General features: G+C 47.0%; 2 pseudogenes; both read left to right on the top strand.

Annotated features, from left to right (window-relative positions):
- Window positions 1-22,499, top strand: part of LOC149361925 (uncharacterized) — a 125,552-nt pseudogene that overhangs the window by 87,062 nt on the left and 15,991 nt on the right.
- LOC149361930 (uncharacterized) lies at window positions 829-2,324 on the top strand (annotated as a pseudogene).

The raw sequence follows: 22,499 nt of genomic DNA on the forward strand, positions 1-22,499 counted from the left end.
CCATTCTACAGTATTAAGGGGGTCTGCCACGGACAGTAAAATTACTGCGGACTGCCACGGACAGCAAAATTGCTGACTAAAAGCAGCGCTATCATCTATTGTTCCCGCGAGTTCCTTTTGACAAACCATCGCGGACATAAAAAAACAGTAATAAAAAGAAGCCATCTTTGCTCATGATAACCGAGCCAAAATAAATTCCGCAAGCACAGTCACGTAGGGTCGGCACTTCAACGCTCGGGCGGTGCGCGCTTGATAAAGCTTACTTCCTGCCGTCCCCCCCCCCCCCCCCTAGGCTGCAAACATGGAAACGGCCCGTTAGGCAGTTCTGCGTACCGCAGCGCCGCGTGGTGAGATATACTAATTCTGATCGCCAGTGATCTGTGCTAATATTTTTTGCTCGCGACTGCACACATCCATAGGCTCCCACCGTGGTTTCCACATAGTTCAGTGTTGCCTGCCAGGCCCACCGAGATAATCACGATGGATACCACCAAGCCCATCCCGTCCCATCGTGTCCACTGAAGTGTCCAGCGTGGTTTCCATTCAGCCCAATATTGTTTACTGAAAGTGCCAGTGCAGCCACCACAATTTCCACTCAATCCAGGGTGGCCCAAAGTCGCCATTAGTGCATCCAGCATCTCTCCCATTCGCGCCACCAGCACCCAACATGGAAACCAACACTTCCAATCAGCCCACCGTTTTCTCCAACTTGGAAACCAACACTTCCATTCGGCCCACCGTTTTCTCCAACGCGACTTTTGCTGGAATTTTCAACAGGGTAGACTGGCTTGCAAGTTTTTTTTGGAAAGATTTACAAACTGAATGACAATGTGCAAAGTGATTCTTCTTCAGGTCTCATTGAAGCTACTTCATCATAAAGAAATGAGCAAAATAATTCTGAATGTGATGAATTATAAACAATGAAACGCCATCTAACTTGGAGGCAAAGAGACGAAGGAAGGCGGAGTCTGAAAGGGACCAGCTGAAAGAATCCCTAGGACGCCTTCTTGCAGAAGACCAGATCTATATGCTGGAAAAGGGCACCATGAGAGGTTCTCCTTGAACCAAAGCTATGGTGGAAGGCGCATTGAAGCTGCGACTTGCATGTGGCTCTCGTGGTTACGAGTACCTGCGGGGAACTGGCTGGACTCTTCCCGCGGAAAGTACCGTCCAAAGCCACATAGAGGACGTCAAAATGCGTCCAGGTAAAAGCGTATTATTTGCATGACCTTTACATAACTTAACTGAGTGGTTTTGCGACCCAGGAGTCCTTGAAGAGGTGTTTTCGGTCCTTGCAATGAAAGTTGCTACACTTCAAGTTGAAGAGCGCTACGCAGCAGTGCTAAATGACGAAATTCAGCTTACTCCAGGGCTGGATTATGACAACTGTACTAGGACAGTTATTGGCAAGTTAACAACTTAACGCGGTTGATGCTTACACTAAATGCTACAATCCGCGGGCCACGCTACAATTGCACCACCAGAGCCAAGTGCATCTCCTGCCATAGCAACTCATGGCATTGTTGTGATGCTTGCCGGAGTGACTTAGAGATGGAAGCAGACTGTTGCCTACCACTTTACTGGTAAGCTGATATTAAATAGCTTGGAGAATGCACAAGTGATTTTAGGTTGTATGATTTGTTACATAAAGCCAAATTTCCACACAAGAAATGCACAAACATACTCTTGAAGGGTGAAATACCAAACAACCCATTACTCACACATAAGAACTGTAATCCATATATTTTATCTTATTCACATGAGTAGAATTCAAACTTAAAAGAGATGTAAAGACACAAGCTTAAGACACTCTAATTTTTTGTTTATCATTTCAGCTAGCTCATTCGATGCATCCAAGGTGCTTGAGCTCCTCTTTGATGACTGCATTACATCTGACATGGGCTCTGAGAACCAAGCAGTATGGCGGTTGTGTGCTATAGTCGCCACAAGATATGGCCGAACGAAAACAACTTGCCCACACCCATGTGGAAATGGAAGAAGACTGCACTTTTTAGCAGATGCTCCACACTTGCTAAAAAATCTGCGTGGCCACCTCGTTTGAGAACAGAAAATCTGCTTGGATGCTGAAACTGTTCAGAAGCACAGACTTCCATGTAACGAGGTAAGTGTTTCGTTGTCCCGAGATGCTCCATAACCAAACCTGAGAAGCTATACCTAAATATAAGGCTGATTTGCATACTGCAGAAAGGTGAATAGATCAACATTATCGAGAAGATGTAGCAACTATCATATTTTATTTTATGTGGTGTGCTAACTTGTATTGCATCTTCTTTTCTCTTCATGTGCAGGTGTGGCTTGATTAAATTAAGCGCTTGAGCGAGACTGACGAGAAACACGGCCTAAACTTTACCCCACACCTCAACCCAAAGTTCCTTTCACCAAATCATTATGAAAAAATGAGTGTAGGCCCCGCCTGTGCAATATTTTACCATGGCGTAGCTTCAGCAATTAGGCTTCTTGTTGAGCAAGACAAATTGCCAAAAGAAGCTCTCACAACAGCTTGGTTTTTGCAGTTTGTACAACAGTCGTTTGCTCTGATGTCATCGCGCACCTCAAAAATGGCACTTAGTGACCTTTGCCCAGGAAAAGGCACGGAGACAGTAAAGTTTCTTCAAGGCGTCATTGAAGTGTTCACGAAGCGGCAGATATTCAATGCAGGCAAATCCTCCTCAGTATGGAAGCCAGTATAGTCTGGTCTAATCATCACAACTGAGCTTGAGAGAACTCATGATAAAAGAGAGTGGCCTGAAATATCTTTTGTTAAACTGCTTTGCTCAAGATGCACTGGATAACCTTTTCAGTACCATACGTCTCAAATCCCCAGTGCCAAGGGCACGTGAATTCAAGTATGCACTGCGCATGATTATATTGGCTCAGTTTTTCCAACCAAGTAAAAAAGGATCTTATCAAATTGATGATGGAGTGCAGCTGGCTCAGTTTGTATCCACAAAACCCAATATCCTTAAGCCTCTTGAGGAAGAAGAAGTTGAGCAAAATGACCTAAGCCTTCCAGCTCAGTAGCAAGAGAGTCTTCGCTATTTGGCAGGCTACATAACTCGCAACGTCCTCAGGAAGAACAAGCTTTGTGACGTGTGCAGTGCTGCCTTGAAAGGTAGCAGCGAAGACAGTGGACGGCTCTTGACGATGAAAAACTATGTGGAAGGCAAAGAGTCCCTGTGTATCCCGTCACAACCTGTGACAGGTCTTCTTCAGGAGGCAGAAGGATATTTTCGCAGCAACGAAAAGCAACTTACTGAAGGCAAAATGACTGTTGAGGGTCTGCAGCAAGTCGTAGTTAAAAAACTTGAATGCAACATACAACTCCCTTCTTGCCACAAAGTCATGGAAAAGGTTATTGGGGAGTTCTTGTTGTGCAGATTGAGGTTCTCTCTCAGAAAAAGAAATAATGAAATGCTTAAGCTGCTGAACGAGAAGCCAAAGTGTGGGTCTAAAAGTGTTGGCATGCGTGCAGCTGTCGCCAAAATTGTGTGATGATATGTTCTGCAGGTTCTTTTTTCTGTAGTGCGGTTTCTTTTGATGTGTCGAACTGCATTCTTCCTACAAGGTATGATTGGAATGTATCAACTACAATATAGCCAACTAAAAGAACTATGTGTTCATAGCATTCTGCACATGCAGTAGAATTTGACGTGTGTGTAATGTTGTATGTGACCCATTCGTAGGTAGAATTGCCGCTTCCTTGGTTAGAGTGCATAGACCACAGTTGTTTATTTACTTCGAGTCAAATTGTTTCTAGGCTAGCACCAGAATTCCAATCAAAAGTTTCTTTGTCTGCTACATTAATAGGTAGTTGGTGGCAGACCAGCCTTCTTCATAGCACCTATAAGATATAAAACACCAAGGCATGCAGTGCTTATCTTTGTTTATAACTAAAGCAGTCTGGTCTATTTTGTGCATATTTTATAGGTTTATTTTGTACATATTGCCTGTTTATGTCTGAAGTGTAGTAGTGACCGTTGGAGTTCAACTTGTATGTTTGTTCAGGCTATGTTCTTTGTTTCTTGCACCTTTTTACGCATTTTGTGGTTCTCTGTAGGTAATCTTTATCTGGGTATGAAAATAAATGGTTGAAAATTATTCTCTGGTGATTTTCCTTCTGTTAGAGTTAAAACTTATATGAGATTGTGGTAAGTTTTTATGTATTCTAAGCATGCTACAGATTGGAAATAGGAATTGCATAGAGACAGGGCATATGTTTAGCACAGCTTATTGTAAAACTTCCTTTCGAGTTGAAGGTATGCCATTATAAAGGCAGACGTCAACCAAATTAGAGCATTAAAAATACTTTTTTCAGGGAATAAGCAATCTTGGTAAAACCAATAAAACCTCTCTTAGGTTATTTACCCAAGTGCACTTCATTAGGGCTGTAGAAAATAGAAACGTAGCAGCAGAAAGGCTGCGACTGTTGTCACCTGCAGGTATAGACGGGGTGGAGCAAGAAGCAGTTCTGCGCCGTGTAAAACAAATGCACTTCACAAACGCTGGCCACCGACAGCTTGATCTGAGCTCGTAGCACAAGCGACATACAGGAGCAAAAGGGAGAAAAAAACTCCTGCCCTTGTGCTCGCATATCTGTCGGTTGCACTGCAAGTAATATCAGAACGTGCACCTACCTGCTTGGCTCTCACACTTTTGTGCGTGCTATTTTTGCAGTACACTTGAACAGCCTCCTGCGAATGCTGGCGGGAGGAGAAATTTCAAACAAGCAGTTTCCCAGAACAAGGTGGCACACAAAATATTTACAAGAAACAAATGTTAACACAAAGCAGTGTAAGCTTGCAAAATGCCAGAATTGACAAATAAGAAATCAAAGAATACATGAATACTAATTCAAAAGCTTGTAGGCATGGATTGCATGCACAAGTAAGAGTTCACAAAGCATTACGTGAATAAGGGAAGGCGATGTACGTACCTACAGGAGAACACAAGAAAAAATAGTTGCCGAGAGAAGGGAAAGTTGAGCAATTAGCAACAAGTAGCTATTTTACTACGAGTATGATAGTTCGGTCACTCGCTGTGGGACAAATGCGCTGTCAAAGATGCCGATCGACGAGCACGGAACGCGCACTGGTCAGTGACTTCGGGAGCGCAAACTCCTTGCGGTCGACAAATCGTGCTATGGCTGGAGTTGTCCGTTATCCGCTCATTTCCATTCGCACCGCTCGTCCGCACGCCACGACAAATGCTTATTTCCCAAACGCTCTCCACGGCTTTGCGTTTCTTTTGTGACAGGCTGCATATCCCTCGCTGTGTCCTCCACCGCCAGTAAGCAGTCGCGAAAGGATTTTATCGGGCGTCCATCTGGCCGCGGAGAGCGTTGGCCCGCGCGTCGACCTTGTGGTCGCCCAACCAGTTACCTCCCGCAAGCCTCCGACCGGCGACTGACAACACGTAGGGAAGAACAGGCGGGCAGGAAACAGCAAGCTTAAAGGGAACGTTTTCGACGCATTACACTTCCAAGCGTACCGATTTACTAAGCGTTTTGCTATATCCCGCTCGTAAATGTACCCAGCTTGCCCGCGTTAAAGTTTTCCGGTTCCCGAAAACATGCGTTTGCGAGCCTAGCGTGAGCCTCTTACGAAAGCGTTAGAACAAGGCTGCTTCTTGCGTTGTTCGTGCACACTCGGCTACTCAAGAAAACCAGTGGTTGCGAAGCTTTCGTATGATCTTTCAAGGCTTTCGAAAACCGTAATCTCGTGTAAGCTATCAATCATGAATACTTTCACTGGTTATTTTTGCGCAAAAATGATTTACAAGGCGGCCTCAAGGGAGAGTTTCTTCGTCTAGCAGACGACGAGCTCGCCGCGTTGGACCATTTCTGGCAACAACAGCCCAATGTTGCCCGCGCGCCTCCCGCTGGTTGCGGTACTTTCAGAGTTCTAGTGACTTTACTTGACAGTGCTCACCAACGCCACCCTCGTCTAGTAATAGCACAAGTGCCACATATAACGTGTTCGAACGGTGAGGGCGGCAGCTGTGCGAAAACCTTCTTACCCTTTCCCGGCATGAGGACTTCCAGAAACGAGGCCTTGTTTTGTCTCCTTTATGGGTCCTTATGAGGACTTTCTCTATGCAACTTTTCCTCTCACCTAGAGAACAAGAAATGTTATTTTATTTTTATTAACGTTAGCAGTACTGTGGCTTTGATCTGCAGCGTCACGTTTTATGTCGAAAATATTTATATTTTCCCAACATTTCTGTCACGTTGCTCTCGATTTTTAATGAAATATATGCGGTATACGTACCATTATAAAAACTGCAGCTAAGTAGATCATTGAAATTTTATTAAGTATTTAATATGTACGTATTACTAGCTATATTATATGCTTAAACGTGTCGGGAAATAGTGGACACGCCATGTTCACAACGCGCCATTACTCGTGCTTAAAAAACAACCTCTGTGTACCGTAGCCTGTGTTGCGCACTTATGAGCTACTTGTACTATCCTTCGATCTTCGGAATTTGATCTTCAGGTCGAAGATTTTATTCAATATATTTTCCGACTGTTCCTGCTTATAATGTCCGAATCTCTGCACAAGGCTGTAGAAAACGAAACAGTATGTTTTCTTTTTAATCAAGCACAGAAAGTAATGTTAAATTATTTTAGGTACGTTCGGTCCCAAACGTTGTTCAATCACGCATGGTGTGCGTCCTACACGCACTGAAGCAACAACTGTACTTCTCCAGCAACTGAACAGCGTTTGCTACTGATCACTACTGACACGTGCGCCTTGTCGAAAAAAGCACGAAAATGATTCTGCGTTGCAGATCGTTTTTCCGGGCACCCTACTTTTCGATGCTGTATATTGACGTAAAGGGTGGTCCAACCCTTTTCGGGGCCACTGTCACCGAAATTGATCCAACGCCGCTTTTTGAAGATGTATTCCGCCATCGGTAGTCTTAGTTTTTTCGTTATCCCTCTGTTGTTTTTAGAAGGGCGCACATCATTCCGATGGGCACACGCCCTTCGATGTCAGTCTGTGAGCTCTTGGTACACTCTTTTTTGGAACTTCCTCGTTCTCGTGGTAATCTGTTGAGAGCTTTGCAATCGGAGGAATATTGCTAGTACGGCTTCTTTTTATGAGGTGAAGTCGATTGCTTCAAAATATATTTGTGTTTTTCATTACACCTTATAAGCACTGTATAACTGGGCGTTGCTATCCTCCTTGAGCTAACACACCTGTCAGGCAATCATAAATGCTCCAGATTGATTTCTCTGCCTTTAGTTTGGAGGCTGGTCGCTAGGGCATAACTGGATTTTTCAAAAATGAAAGGCCCTGATACATGCATATAACAAGACGTTCAATATTGTATATTCAGCTTTGATGCTGCACACAGTAATGTAAATGTCTTCATGCAGCGTAGGGGGATGGCACAGTAATATTTTGTTGCCTTCTGATCATAAAGCGAATATCACATCCAACTTAGCTAGGTTTGTCTTTGTCTTTACAAATTTGAACCGCATATTCCAGTGCACGAAGGGTATAAATGTAGAGTGCGTCTACTCTAAACATAAAAGTTGCCGAAGGCTCAGACAACCAGCTCCTGTCTATCCATATGGCATTTGAACCTAACGCTGTGCCTAAGGATTGCGCTTAGTGAGCGCTGACGCTCATAGGGGGCGATCATGACTTCACCAAACCTACGTCGATTAGGGACCCTCATCTTTCTGTCATCTGTTATGTTTGCTGAAGTTACCTTCAGTTCGGATGTTTCGAAGTGCACTACAGTCGCTAGTTTAGAAGCTATTCTGCGTGGTTTGAATTCAAATGAGTTTGATATTTCCTTTGTGTCGTTCGGACGTCGCAGGGATAACATTCACGTCACGTCTTTGAAACTAACACCGCTCCGGAAGACAACGTGGCTGTTCACCGCAAAACGGTTTAGATCTTTCCTGGAACTCAATTCACAACAGCAGAGAACAACAATTGCGATTGTACCCGACTTGCGGACCTCTTTGAAATTCTTCAGTACGATCGTTCAATCTAGATATATCTACTACGCCGCAGTTCACTGGATACTCATTCGAGACAACTTTGTGCTGCAATACGAACTGGGCGCTTACAGAAAGATTTCGCCTCCACTGAAATTGTCCGTCCTCGGCTGGTGCGAGAAAGGCGTCAGTAGAGCGTTGATTCACTCCGATTTACTCCTGCGGCCGGTTTTTTACACAGAACGGGAGCTGCAGAAAGAGGCTTCTTTAGCGAAGTTGGCTTTCAGTCACAAAGCAAAGACGTTCTCAGGTGATAAGGTGCGGGTTGGCTGCTTATATTTACGCAGATATCGAAACAAAGGGATTGCGAACAATCCGTCCATGTGCCACCAAACTCGCTTTAAGTTTATACTCGGTCTTCTCGGATTCAAAAACGTCACAATATTGTATACCCTTTTTACGAGGTTTCCTGCTGCGATCTCTGCTCTTATCGAGGGCGATATCGATATCATTCCAGCAAAAACAAACATACAGGTGCATGCCATAAATCTCGTGTCGTACGCCGACGCTCAAGTCGCTTACGACACCTTCTACGCCAGAGCGAACGACTCCCGGACCGTCTCCGTCTTCAATGTTCTCTCGCATTCCGCGTGGGGCGTCGCCCTTACATCCCTTTCTATTGGTTTATGCGCCCTCCTCTTGGTGTCTCTGAGCGCTAAGTGCTCATGCAGCTCCCTCGTAGAGCTCTTGTCTCGGGAAGTGATGTTTTTATTGGCGGCGCTCCTGTCTACTTCAGCGCCTGAACGGGAACAAAGGAACCACCATGCACTTCGACGCATGGTGTACATGTGCTGGTTTGTGACCATATTTTCTCTGTCCGTTTATATCCGAAGTGAGATTACTGCCTTAGTTACCGCAACTCGACCCGGGAATTTTTTGGACACCTTGGAAGAGCTCCAAGAGGCTTTGGATAAGGGCAGTGTCGCCCCCTGCGTCGTTGAAGGGTCGTCGACGAAGGAAATCCTGGAAACGACCTCGCTGCACACAAGCTCATTGTTGAGGAAGCTGTACACGGCGTATGAGCGTCACCGCCACCAACAACTCGTCTCCGCGACGCCGCTGGACTGCCTGCTAGCTGCTGGAAGGGAGGACAGGGTCTGCTACTCCCCTCTTCAGCCCCGGTGCACTGTCGAAGAGTTAACCAGAGGAGTGCGCCCTTTTCCCGAGCCATTTACTATGGTGCTGGATGGTATGCCGGTTCGGCGCGGATTTCGCCTGCTCCCAGCCCTTAGAAAGTTAATGTTAGCTATTCGAGAAGCGTCTTTGCAGGAAAAGATTGAACCATATTGTGAGTACGACTCTAGACCACCGATCGAGGTCAAAATTGTACTGATGGAGTTCATACAGCACTACTGCCTATTGCTGCTAGTCTCAGTCATTGTTTTTGCGGCTGAATGTCTTGCTTGCATCACCAGTCGTATGCTACGTGAAGAATGATGTCTTGCTTTGGAGATCTTTCGGAGTACAGTGAAGCTCACAAATGAGTGGTGACTGAGATTGTGCACTCTGATTTCACTAAAATATGAGATGCTCGAGCTACAGTTTTTTTTTTTCTTTCCTATGTGTGCTGTTATAATGAGTGTAGATGAAGGTTTCAGGCGCAAAGCTGAGGTTGTTCCTGCTGTACACCAGTGTAACCACCTGTAAACTGCACGTTGATTGCGTTCTGTTCATGAGGGCTGGTGAGCCATATGTAGTGCATGGTTAAATTGAGACACTGCGGATACGAACTACTCTGTTTCATTTGTGTGTGGATATGGTGAGGAAAAAATAAAGATTGCTGCGAACACGTCTGCTTATATCTTACAGTCCGTGCTGCAGGTTTTTTGCATACGTGCCGAAGTACGGTAACCACCGGTCTTCCTCTCAAGTTTGTCAAGACGAGTGCGCTGCCTTTCTGCGGAGCTACGTGATCTTTTCGCAAGTTGCAATGTACGTGTGTGTTTCCAAAAGTGTGTCGTTGAGGCCCTCGTCTGGTTCGTTAAACAGCGCGCCGTTTGTCATCGCCTGTAGAACGATAAAAAACTGCTCGCCTCGTATCGTAGAGATGCCGGCAGCGTTATATTTTAAATCTCATATAGCACTTAGGTGTGCATTTACGACCCGCAAATTACGCTGCGGACGGGCTCTTAGGATCCCTGTGAAAGGTGAGTTGTTGTCAAAGGGTATAAAGCTACCGTTTAGTTTGTTTGAGTTATTTGGTGATGAAGCCCTCAAAGTCTGTGACCCAGTATCGATGCTCAGAATATAGGGCTCGCTGTCCAAATCCAGAACGTTCACCACGGAAGGTTTTCTGGATGAGAAATGAAGGCGTTTCATTGGACTTGATAACCCGATCAGACATGATTCAACGAACTATATTTTAGTCTTTAGTACCCGTTTAGTGCGAATACCTGATAAAAGAGGGACTCGGAACGATAATGCAGCAGTGGGTCATAAAACTCGTGCGATCGATACAACCCGCTGTTCTAACGTAGGCCTAACAGCATTTAACCCTGTAATCCTGTTCAGCCTGTTAATGATGCTCAAAGATTTATCGGAGAAATATTTGGATTTGGTGAGTCACGGCTGTGTCCTCGTCGTACGCGCTATTCTTACGTTTAATATGATTCACAACCAATTGGCCGAGATTTATGCTTTGATTGTATGTGATGCGTTTTTGCGAAGGTGGCAGTACAGGTGGCGGCTGCATAGCTTTGAAATGCGAGCTCTTCTCTCCTGTACAGAGCCCCTTCAGAGAACGGAGGGCTATGTGCAAGGTTCTTAACCCACAGTTAACTAGCCAGACAGGCAGCCTTAATCTTCAAAATGGCGAAACTGTAGCTTTCTCACTAATAAAGACTAACCGATATAAAAGAATACAGCAAGAGCGCATGTACTAGCCATCAAGATAAAAAGTTACAAATGTCCTCTGAAAGTGTCAAAACGCAAATAAATTTTCTATTAAGATCGTAATTTATACCCTCATCGTTAAAGTGTGGCAGAAGTTGAGTGATGAAAAGTGGGTTGTTTAGCTGGGAGCGGTTCTCTAGAATGTATGAGGTATGTTTGAATTCAAAGAAATGAATACGACAAAAATTATGAATATCTTACTTGCAAACGCATGAGCAGTGAGGAATATAAAGTCAGAATGGAGATTGAAAATAAAATGGAATCCCCAATGAGCACTTTTCCAACATTGTACACAATGCCGAGGTTTTAGTCAAGAAATTTGCATCGACTTCTAAATTGGGAGGTCTATAATGACTCGGCCTGCTACACGAACGAACATACGAACGAACGACGCGAACCGCCTCCAATACGAAAGTGGCGTCGCCACAGTGCCGCACGACGCTCCGGTTTGTGAGGTGCGTACACGATTGTCTGACGTTTTTGTTGGGAGCTGTTTTGCTAGTGTCTGCACAGTATTTGCTAATCACTGCACAAATAAAAATTATCCTTAACAGGTAAAAACGACTTATATCCACATTTTGTAACATGATGCATTTTGTGCGGATAAAATTACTGCCGTCGAAGCCACATACTCGGCTGTGGAAATGTGTTCTGTGAACGCACTCCGACCTGAGTGCGCACTTTGGCGAGTGCATCTACAATGGGCCGTTTAGCAGTGCTAGAGTGCTCTTTTAGCAAGTGACACTCATCGTAAGTACACTTTATTTTGCGCGTTTGATAGGGGTATAAGAAGGGTCGTAGACAGTACAGAAATTGCGGTTGAACGGTCAAGCTGTGTGACGTGTTGGCTGCTAACCTACTCCCATCGTAAATCAACTGACACTGCAAAATTTCTTGTAAGCGTGAGTCCAGGCGGCACAATCGCTTTTATTAGTAATGCCTTTGGTGGACGAGCTTCTGACAAAGCCATTACAACGCACTGCGACCGTCTCAACAAATTTGAGTCTTTCCTTGACGTCATCGCTTTGACAGATTTATTTTTGTTGGTGATCTATGTGCGCCTCGTGGTGTGGGAATTATTGTGTCTCTATTCCTAGGAAAGTAGAGCCAGTTCCCTGAAAATGAAGTCTTTAAGACAGCCGACATTGCAAGGGCTAGAGTGCATCTTGAAAGGGCTATTCAGAGAGTGCAAATATTCAGAATGTTTAATGGTCCAATATTATGGGAAAGGCCACCGCATATTGATCGCCTCCTTACTGCAGCATGTGGCATGGCAAACATGGGTTCACCCATATTGAGTGAAGATAAGTTTTTATAGTAAGAGGCCCCTTTATCCAGCGCTAAAGACGCACTGTGAATGCAATGTGCGCCGCATTGGAGGGCTCTCGATTATTCCCGCCCTCTAGAATTGCAATACAGTGACAATCAAAACCCACTATTATTGGAATTTTCGCAAGTATTTGTATATACGCTGTATTACATAATTCACAAATGCCATTCACCATCTGTTTATTAAATATGTGTCATTTTACAAGCGGCATGCCCCGGCTAGTTCTGTGCAACAACTTACTTTTTGGTCACTGCAAGTTTGGGAAGTATTATCCTAAAATACACGTACTGCTCTTTCGCAACAGGGATTACCAAGCTTTCTGCTTCTGTATGGCCGACAAAGTGGCACATGTCAAGGCTTAAAAGCAAAAGACTGCAGCTGAACCTGAGAGTAATAAGAGTGCTTGTTTCAAAACAGTTTTCTTCATTTTCTATGTCAAGTTTTGTCCTTTACCAGCTGAGCAATGCCCTAGGCTGTTTGTAGAGCATAAGACACTTAACTTCAACGCTAAAGCTGGGGATCTTCCTTTCTATCAGAAGTTTTTCCGGTCGGTTCCTGGAACTGTCTCGAGCTTCCAGAAGCGGCAGTAGCGCGGTAATAAGGTAAGTAAGAAAGGGGAGCGGGTGGCGCGCCATCCCCGAAACGGAGAGGCTTTGTTCATCACGGCATGCGCTGCTCGCTGAATGGGCTGCTGTGGGATGGGCTCTCTTGGCTGTTTTGGTGGAATTCCGCGGAAGTAGGAATCTCAAACGTTGGTGAAAGCATGTAGGTGAAAGCATGCAGTCTTTTTTTTTCGTACAAGTGGTCCCCCTTGACTAGCCAGTCAATGGTGAAGTGCCTAATTAATCTTTGCGGGAATCAACGCAACCCGGGTGAAAGCCGGAAGAGTCCGCTGATGAATTCCTACAACTGGGGGTCTATGCTCTTTCACAACTACGCGCACTTTTGCATTCAGCGTAGTTTGGCTGGTGTCGTTCTAGCAGTTACATGATCTTATATCTTTTAAAGTTGGCTCTCAGAGACCAGATTAAATTGCTGTAACCGATGATGGACTATGAAAGCATTGTTCTGAGCAGTTTATTCTACCATAGAACGCATTTCGAAGCTGACTGGGCTGCGCTTATTCATTGTTATATCCGAAATACTGTTCTAACTGTATATGTGACACTGATATAATTTTGTTAACATGCATTTGCATAATCGGTTTACGCGATGTGACGACTCTTCTGTCAACCAAACGCGATGACGGCTTCGTCAGCAGCAGTGTCTAAATCAGAGTATGTGACTTGCAAAGTTGGTTTGCAATCTGAAGGCCGTTTCATACGGATATGCGGGACCTAAACTTGTGTAGTTGCTTTCTGCAAGTACATAACAAAAATATCCGAAATTCCAGGGGGGCGACGCTTCCCTCCTTTCGGACCTCCATGGCGCCTTTGTTCAATGCCCCGCGCGTAACCAAGGAGTTTTTTCTTCACTGATAACGCCTGTGTGGGATTTTCTGTACCACTTTTCCTGGACATCGAGAAAGACCATAGGTTTCGTCGCTAATTTGCCATGTAAGGCTATCTCCTCAAAAATACTGCTGGATATCCTGCACATAGGCGCGGAATCGGTAGGACAAAAAAAAAAGAAATGTCTGAATTGCTGTGCTAACCGACTAGAGCAGTAAATAAAAATAACAACGTGAGAATTCAGTCTATAAAGCATGTCAACGCAAATCTGTGTGCTTATGCCTTCGCCTAGCGATTAGTTTTTTTTCATTAGCAAATATGGAAACTGTTAGTACAGACTATTTCGTTCTCGCATAGGTACCATATAAGGCGTTCTTAAATGTGAGCGGCGCTTCACTGCAGGCTTAAGAGGGTTTCCCAATGCCAGCGCAGATAGGAAATACATGGAAACTTTCCGATGCTGCACCGTGTCTAAATGTTGTACAATTTTCATGAGCGTTTTCTTCTTTTTTATTGAGTAGAGGAAATATTGTAAACAGATATAATTTCTTAACTGTCACGTTTTTTTTTCACTTCAGAGGTAATTACCCACAAAACTGTGGCACTTGTATTGTCGACTATTTGCCGACTTGTATGGCGATTAACCCCGAACAATGGCTCGCCAGTCAGTTAAAAAGCACGCCTCTGGCTCTAGACTAGTGAGCCCTGAATCTCTCGGATCGGCCTCGAAATGCAGGTTCTGTACTGAATCCTTTGTCCAGTGTCACTGTGTTCTCTCTAATTCTCCTCCCGACCAGGCAGATCTCTGAAGAAATGTTCACTTTGTAGTCAGTAAAGGTGCTGTCAACTGTACGCGGGTACGGCATAGGTGCACACCTATGCAGAAAGCAGCTCGCGGGTTTCTAAGCCCCCATACTCCGGAATAGACATCTCCATCGTGTAAAGAACGTTAAGTCAAAAGGACGTGGCGTGCCTGGCAAAATCATCCAGTATCCCTTCTTAACTGGTTTCGTGCGTGTAAAGCGCTCCTCGCCCGCCCTTCTCCTCCCAATTAGAGCCCCGTCGGTATGCGTTCATAACATAAGAGTAGCGCAAAACCAGGACAACGGACAAAAGGGGAGAGAACACACACCAACAACGCATGCGCTAACTTTCGACTGACGAAGAAAACCAAACCCAACCAAGTGAACGGAACGTGAGCAAAAGTAGCGCATGCGCTGACCTAAGAGAAAAAAAAAATCGAAAAAAAGGTGCGACAAAAAATGCGATAAAAATGTGAGGTCACGGATGTTTTGAACCCAAGAAGGCCAGCTCTCGTTTAGACAAGGAAATGGACGGAGTACTAACGCAGTTATCTTGTAAGGCAGCAATCTGTGCAGCTTCCACAATTTCGTGCGTTAGCTTATCTCTACTCTTAGCAACGACTGAGCATTTGTCCAAAAAAGGCACGCACTTGCAATCTTTGCAGTGCAAAGCTAGATTGCTGCCGGTATATGTCTTCATTTTGTTATTGTGCTCTCGAAGCCTATCGTTCAGACACCTACCAGATTGCCCAATATACTGCTTGCCACAGGAGAGCGGAAAGTTGTACACAATGCCCTCAGTACATTTAACAAATCTTTTCCTGTGGCGGATGGTAGACTGCTGCTTTTGGGAGCTATGTGCGGAGGGCACGGACCTTTTGCATAACACACTGAGCTTCTCTGGAGCTGAAAACACCACGCGAACGTTTGCCTTTTTCCCTATTTTCTTAAGATTGTGCGCGAGACAATGCAAGCCGAACCACCTGCACCACGGTACCAAAAATCGCATATTTCAATCATAAAAGCCCTCCGAAAGGGCACAATAAATACAGGGCGATAAAAGAAAACATAGCGAACCCCTGCAAACCCGTGAGGTCATGATGATTGGTCGAAAGCGTTGGTTGGAAGGTTACCTTCGAGGTTGGCGGCCAGTTTTTTTGTACAAAAATACCACACGGGGTGATGGTCCATCTTTTCTACTACGTAGATTGCAAGTTTTAATCATAATAAAAATCAGTAATAGCAACTCTGTCCAAAAAATCAATAACTCAAATATAAAATGGCAAAATTCGCGTGCAAAGTCACCGCGAATAGCAAGATGACCATCTCAGTGGTTTTGCAAGCCACACATCTCAACCTTTTATCCAACTTTGATTTCTTTCGTTGAAAAATTATAAGCAATGAAGGCGACAAGAAAGGAAGTATTTCTGCTCTAATTTAGCTCACTATAATCAAGAGATGGTGACAGTGCGTGAAAAAGCGAGATGAGCTGATTAACGGAGCACTCAAACAAACTCGTTATTTGCCTGACTTCCACCTATATAAAAAAATGAAGAATTTGGTGGCCGCGGTTCAAAAAGCTTGCTCGGCGGGCATCGAAGAAGATGAAACCTGGAGATAAGGCGCTAGCTAACCTCGTACAATGGCGCATGCCATGGTACGAAATTAACAACGGCAACAAAAGCAACGGCAACAACCCGGAACAAGGTCAAAATAGTTGTGCGTGGCTGTAATCCTTCAAGATAACGCTGGTCGTATCTCACGTAAGAAAGTGATATACCCGCGCACCGACGGTTTTGAACCCGAACAAACAACCGAACAGTTTCCGAACGGAACCCGAACAGTTTCGCCGCATTACTTCCCATTCGTAGAAGCAACGACCGGATGATTTACTGAAAAGTAAGGTCATTAACTCACAGGCAATGCAAAATAAACATTGATAGCGCGAAAACCTTTTCACTGAATCCGATGCGTCAAAAAGGCGTCAAGGCTCATACACTGTCAACAGGCTGGAATTCCGCGTGGCGCAGCGGAGCACGCGAATGTGGTGCAGCCCGCGGAATACTAACATACCACAAGCAAGAAAAGCTGGTCATGTTCGTCACGAATTAAGAATATGAAGTACCGAAGGGGCAATGTGCCCAAGGTGTGTCGAAAGATGAGTCACACTTGTCCCCTCTGGCTATGGAAAACCAGGCATGGCGAAAAGAACCGCGCCCTACCTTTGTAACTGAGTTTTCGCAGGAAAGATGCAGCTTAGGGGACTGTAGACGGAAAACGCACTTCGCATGAAGGCAGCCAGAATGGTGGACTACTTGAAAAAGATCAATTCTCTGAACACCACCCCTTCTAGTAATTCTTTTGCGTTTCGGTCCCCCAGCTTTGGCTACAGATGCACAGAAAGTTCTAGGCTCAACTTCCTGTCGTGGTGGAATTCATACACTTGGAGAGGAACATAAGTTGCATCTTTTTACTCTACTATCGACGCAAAAAGTTCAAATCTGATTGCCTGGTAGGTGGTGACCTGCGAGGCAGTGCTATCAATTTTATCACCTAAAAGGCATTTGTTATGTCTACTGTAGTTCAGGAACATTGATAAAATAACCAATGCTTATATATTGATTGCCCACGGAAATTCATCGCGTGCTCAATATTGAGACAGCAACCCTGGGCTTTGCAGCACCAGAAATAGTGCCGGGACGACGGGTCTTCAACGAAGCACTACTAAGCACGCCACTGCGCTCTCCGTTGGTCGCAAAATTTGCATAGTCGCTGGCGCAGAAACCTCTTAACGCTAAAATCCCTTCATCTTTCCCTAAACTATTTGCACGGTGTCCACCACGAATGTAGCCTTGTACATTTCATGCGCTGTCCATGTGAACAGCATCTATGTATCACATTTCGAGAACATTCTATTGCAGCAACCTTCCCACCAAACAGTACACCCGGTCGTTGAAGGTGCATTCCAGATACCAAGAGACTAACGTCATACAAAAATGACAATGAGAGGCATATTATTTTATCCTTCTCCCTGCAGTTCTCAGAGATAAAGCTGTCACTGCTTATCAATGGGTTTACCCATGAGGGTGGAGAATGGGGAGGCGCGGGATAAGCCAACTGGGCTTCTAAAAGCGATTTCACATGTGAGCGGGGATGAAACTTCACGATTTTTTTATTTGCATAAGGATAAATTGAAAACAGAAGGCGCAAATGTCCCTCAAAGAAGGCGCTGCAGACGATGGTGTGGACAGATTCTCATGACTCCTTGGTTAACCCTCTTTGAGCTGGTATTGTGATATCAGAGGTTGGCAGATTAAAGGGGATTACCATGGCTCAAACCGGTAAGTCCAGAAAATCGGTCAAACACTTTGGCTGCAGAGCCTTTTTTGCCCCAGCAATCCTGAGCTGCATGGTGCTAAAGGTAACGTGCTTCGAAAGAACTTCCGGTTCCTTCACCACCCTCCTGCCCATCTGCCTATAAAAAGACGAGTGGTTCTGTAACCACGCCATTCGTTACCGTGTGAAGTCACGCTGCTCCTAGAGCAGAAGTCCTCCTCACTGACACATCAGTTGCCTAAGTCATGGGGACGGCCGGGTCTTTCCCTGCTAGGGGTGGCTACGGTGCGTACGATGAGAATTGTGCGCTTCCTGGCACCTCTTCTGCGCCAATCATGCAGGTGTGCTTGTCGTTCGCCGTAGCTATAAGCGGAGGCGTTGATGATGAGGCCCTTCTCCACCCGGAAATGGCCTTTTATCAAGAGAGGAACCCGGAGGTAAAAAAAATCCTGGCTCGTTCATGCCGGAAGCTCTACGACATGCGTGGTAGCCGGCGTGACGTGGGCCTCTACGTGCCTTTATTCGTGGACTTCATGATGCGCAAAGCCCATGATAGCCCATGATCATCGCCACCCACTGACGATTCCTTCAGCGACTCTTCGGACAACGACGATGTGGCTGTGTTTGTGTGACGCCATTCAAGTACGTAGTTTGTTTACGGAGAGCAAGCCTGAGGAAGAAAGCTGCGCCACTGGAACGTGGACAATTCTACGGACCTCTCACCCTCGTACGTGTACCTGTGGAAGAGAGAATCATTCCAAGCCCCGCCCCGCAGTGCATCTTTTGTTTCTTGGTTTACATGGTCGTCTGTTCATTCCTCCATGTACGTATTTTGCGGGGCAATAAAGAGCCGCTGCTGCGAAAACACTTTCTTTTGACCAGCCGCTTTATTGTGACCAGTTTGAGGCATCCGAAATTCTTATTTAAGCGTTGAACTCGTAGCTAAGCTACTCGCAGTTTTCTGTTGCATATCAAGTCATAACCTGTGCTAGTGGTTTTCAGGTGCGCGCATGAAAAAATGGCACAGCCTAAGATATTCTTCAAGTCATCATTTTTGTTTGAGGGAGCTCGTTTTATTTTGCGTGCAGTAATTAACGGCAGGTTAAAATTAAATACTCGCTTCGGTAAATGCACAGTTCGAGCATTTTTTAGTGCAGCACTGCCACTTGTGGATGTCACGAAAATCGGTGCGCATTTCGCAAGCTTGGAGAAGCAACCCTGATTATCGACGGAGAGAAAAATTTGAAGAAATGGCATTGATCGATGGAGATCTCAGTCGCCTGATGAGGGTAGGGATGAAAGAATAGGCACTGTAGTTGAAGAAATGAAGCGGGAGAGGAATGTCCGGCAGCATGTCAGCTGCACAGCTGCGGTTGCCGGTTTGGGAACTGCCGCGTCACTGCAAGCAGGGACACACGAAGCGGCAAGCACCGACGCGCCTCTTTTTTCAAGCTGCGCCCACAGCCGGTATCCCCTTGCCACCGAAAAGACAGCACAGGTCTGCTATAAAATCTGCTTAAAACATATTGACTGGCTAGTTGGTTCTGCATACTGGAAAATTGCAACGCAGCAGTAACAAGGAGGAGACGAGAAGAACGCAAACACATCAGTTGTGCAAAAGGAGTAAATTCTGACACCGAACGTCAGCCCGACTGCGTGACGAGGCACCGTCTTCGTCTCGTCGATTGCGAAACATACGTGGTATATTCAATTCCCCTGTCGTGCGGCAACATCTGTATAGGCCAAACAGCGAGATGCCTGAACACAAGGCTACAAGAGTACAAAAGGAATATAAGGGACCCAAACTAAGGGGAAATCGCCTTATACTGCAGCCAGTGCGAGGGCTGCACCCCAGCCCTTGAAAAAACAGTTATTCTTCGCAAGTGTCGGGACACCACCACAAGGTTGATAGCAGGAGATCTGGCGATATCAAAATTCGCAGGTAAGTGTGTCAGCATCCCCTCTGTGCGCCTTATTGAAAAAGAAATGTCATTTCTGAACGCCAACGATAGGACGAAAGATTGGAAGAACGGGAGACAATTCCGATAATCGTGCCACGAATGCGTGCGGTGATGTGTTGGTTTCTGTTTTGTTGTTTTGTACCTAGGTCTTATATAGGCTGTTAGTTGTTACACAGTTGTTAGTCAGTGCTTGTGTTTCCGTTCTTCTCGTCTCGTCCTTGCTACTGCTGCGCTGCAATTTACCAGTCTGCTATCAAAGAGGGTGCATAATCGAGCAGCGGAAAAACATACCTGCACAACTGTTGAGCTTTAAGGCTTGGTTATAGTCCAACGTGTTCGGCGCACCAGGCAGCAGCCGGAGACGTGGGCTACGTTACGCCGGTGTCAGCATTCACATTTCTTACGAGCCACGCGGTCCGAACACGCCAGCACAGGACATTTAACGCTCCTGCTCAGCGACCACGAGGCGCCCCGCATCCTAACTTTCTCTTACGAGCGTCCCCCTTGACAAGCCACGATGCTGCGCCTTACGGCAGCGGAGTCCTAAGGAGAAGCATCTTCAAGCAACACGCCTGGACTTGTCGCAAGAGGCCAGACAGCGAGGCGCCGTTTCCTCCTCCCCCGGACGCCACTGCGCGCGGCAAAATTTGAAGCAGTTGGCCCCGCGGTCGCTGGTTGGTCCTTTCGGACTGCCGACGAGTGCTGCCTTTGGATTGGCCAGTTCTGAGTGGCCACTGTTCCTCAGGCTATAAAAGCCCCACCGCTGCAGCTTGGAAAGAGAGATGACGGAGAGATGACGGAGAGATGACCGAGAGGCGCCGACGATACGAGACGCGTCGGCAAGGCCCTCCCAACTCTGCAGATCCGCCGAACCTCCTACGTATCAATAATCCAGTTATCTCATTCTTGCATCCTTAAGTCTTAAAATAAACCTGTTTTCTTTATTCGAAAAGAATCCGACCACTTCTTGCTAACATGGCGCAGCCGACAGGATCTGCAGAGGCGCCACCCCTGAACGAAGACCGAGTCGACAGCGTGGAGCACAGCAGAACGCCGACGGTGAGCTTGGAGCTCCTGTCCCTTCTGGCATCGGCAGCACGCAACGCACTGACCACCTTGAAGAAACGGCAACTGGTGGAAGAGCACCGATGCCGAGGACTTTCGTACAGCGGCCGCAAGGACGACATCGTGACGCGGATCATGGACGACAACGCTCGCCACCAAGCCCAGAAGGCGGAATTCGAGAGACTGCTGGCCGAGAGAGATCATCTGCGGAGGCTTCTGCTCAACGACAAGTGCCACACGATACGAGTGACAGCACGGACCAGCAGCCACTGTCGACACGGGCCGGCAGCGAAACGGGCTCCCAACGACACGAAGGGCCACTCGTCCCTGCTGTGGACTCCACGGTGCGACTCGACGGACCCCGCGCCCCCGCCACGGACACTACGGTGCAGCACACGGTGCCGCCGCAAGCGGGCCACGAAAAGGGCTCCCAACGACACGACGGACCCCGCGCCCCTGCCACGGACACTACGGTGCAGCAGCCGGTGTCACCGCAAGCAGATAACGAAACGGGCTCCCAACGACACGACGGACCCCGCGCCCCTGCCACGGACACTACGGTGCAGCAGCCGGTGTCACCGCAAGCAGATAACGAAAAGGGCTCCCAACGACACGACGGACCCCGCGCCCCTGCCACGGACACTACGGTGCAGCACACGGTGCCGCCGCAAGCGGGCCACGAAAAGGGTTCCCAACGACACGACGGACCCCGCGCCCCTGCCACGGACACTTCGGTGCAGCAGCCGGTGTCACCGCAAGCAGATAACGAAACGGGCTCCCAACGACACGACGGACCCCGCGCCCCTGCCACCGACACTACGGTGCAGCACGAGGTGCCGCCGCAAGCGGGCCACGAAAAGTGCTCCCAACGACACGACGGACCCCGCGCCCCTGCCACGGACACTACGGTGCAGCAGCCGGTGTCACCGAGATCGAGCCAAGGAACGGGCTCCCTACGACACGACGGACCCCGCGCCCCAGCCACGGATATTACGGTGCAGCAGCCACTACCGACACGAGTTGGCCACGAGACGTGCCTCCAACGACACGGCGCACCTTTCGCATCTGCTACAGTTACTACAATGCAGAAGCCATTGCCAAGACGAGCTGGCTCGTCCATAAAGCCAGCGCCGCGACGAAAGCCCGGCAGGATGCGGAACGATCCAACAAGTCCGACTCCCTGGACCAAGAAACGTTACGAACGAGACAAACACGGCACTTCGCACAAGTCACATCGTCTCCCCAGATGGAAGCGAAGGCGTATTCGAACGAGCTGGACAAGATACGCGGGGAAGAACGCCCAGCACGCCCAAGAATTGCTGTCGACAACGTGCGCCTGAGGACAGGCGCAAATTTTGGAAAGGCCGTGTCAGCATTCACATTTCTTACGAGCCACGCGGTCCCAACACGCCAGCACAGGACATTTAACGCTCCTGCTCAGCGACCACGAGGCGCCCCGCATCCAAACTTTCTCCTACGAGCGTCCCCCTTGACAAGCCACGATGCGGCGCCTTACGGCAGCGGAGTCCTAAGGAGAAGCATCTTCAAGCAACACGCCTGGACTTGTCGCAAGAGGCCAGACAGCGAGGCGCCGTTTCCTCCTCCCCCGGACGCCACTGCGCGCGG

This window comes from Amblyomma mixtum, chromosome 2 (genome assembly GCF_055824585.1).
Source record: "Amblyomma mixtum isolate Tamu chromosome 2, ASM5582458v1, whole genome shotgun sequence".
NCBI lineage: Eukaryota > Metazoa > Arthropoda > Arachnida > Ixodida > Ixodidae > Amblyomma > Amblyomma mixtum.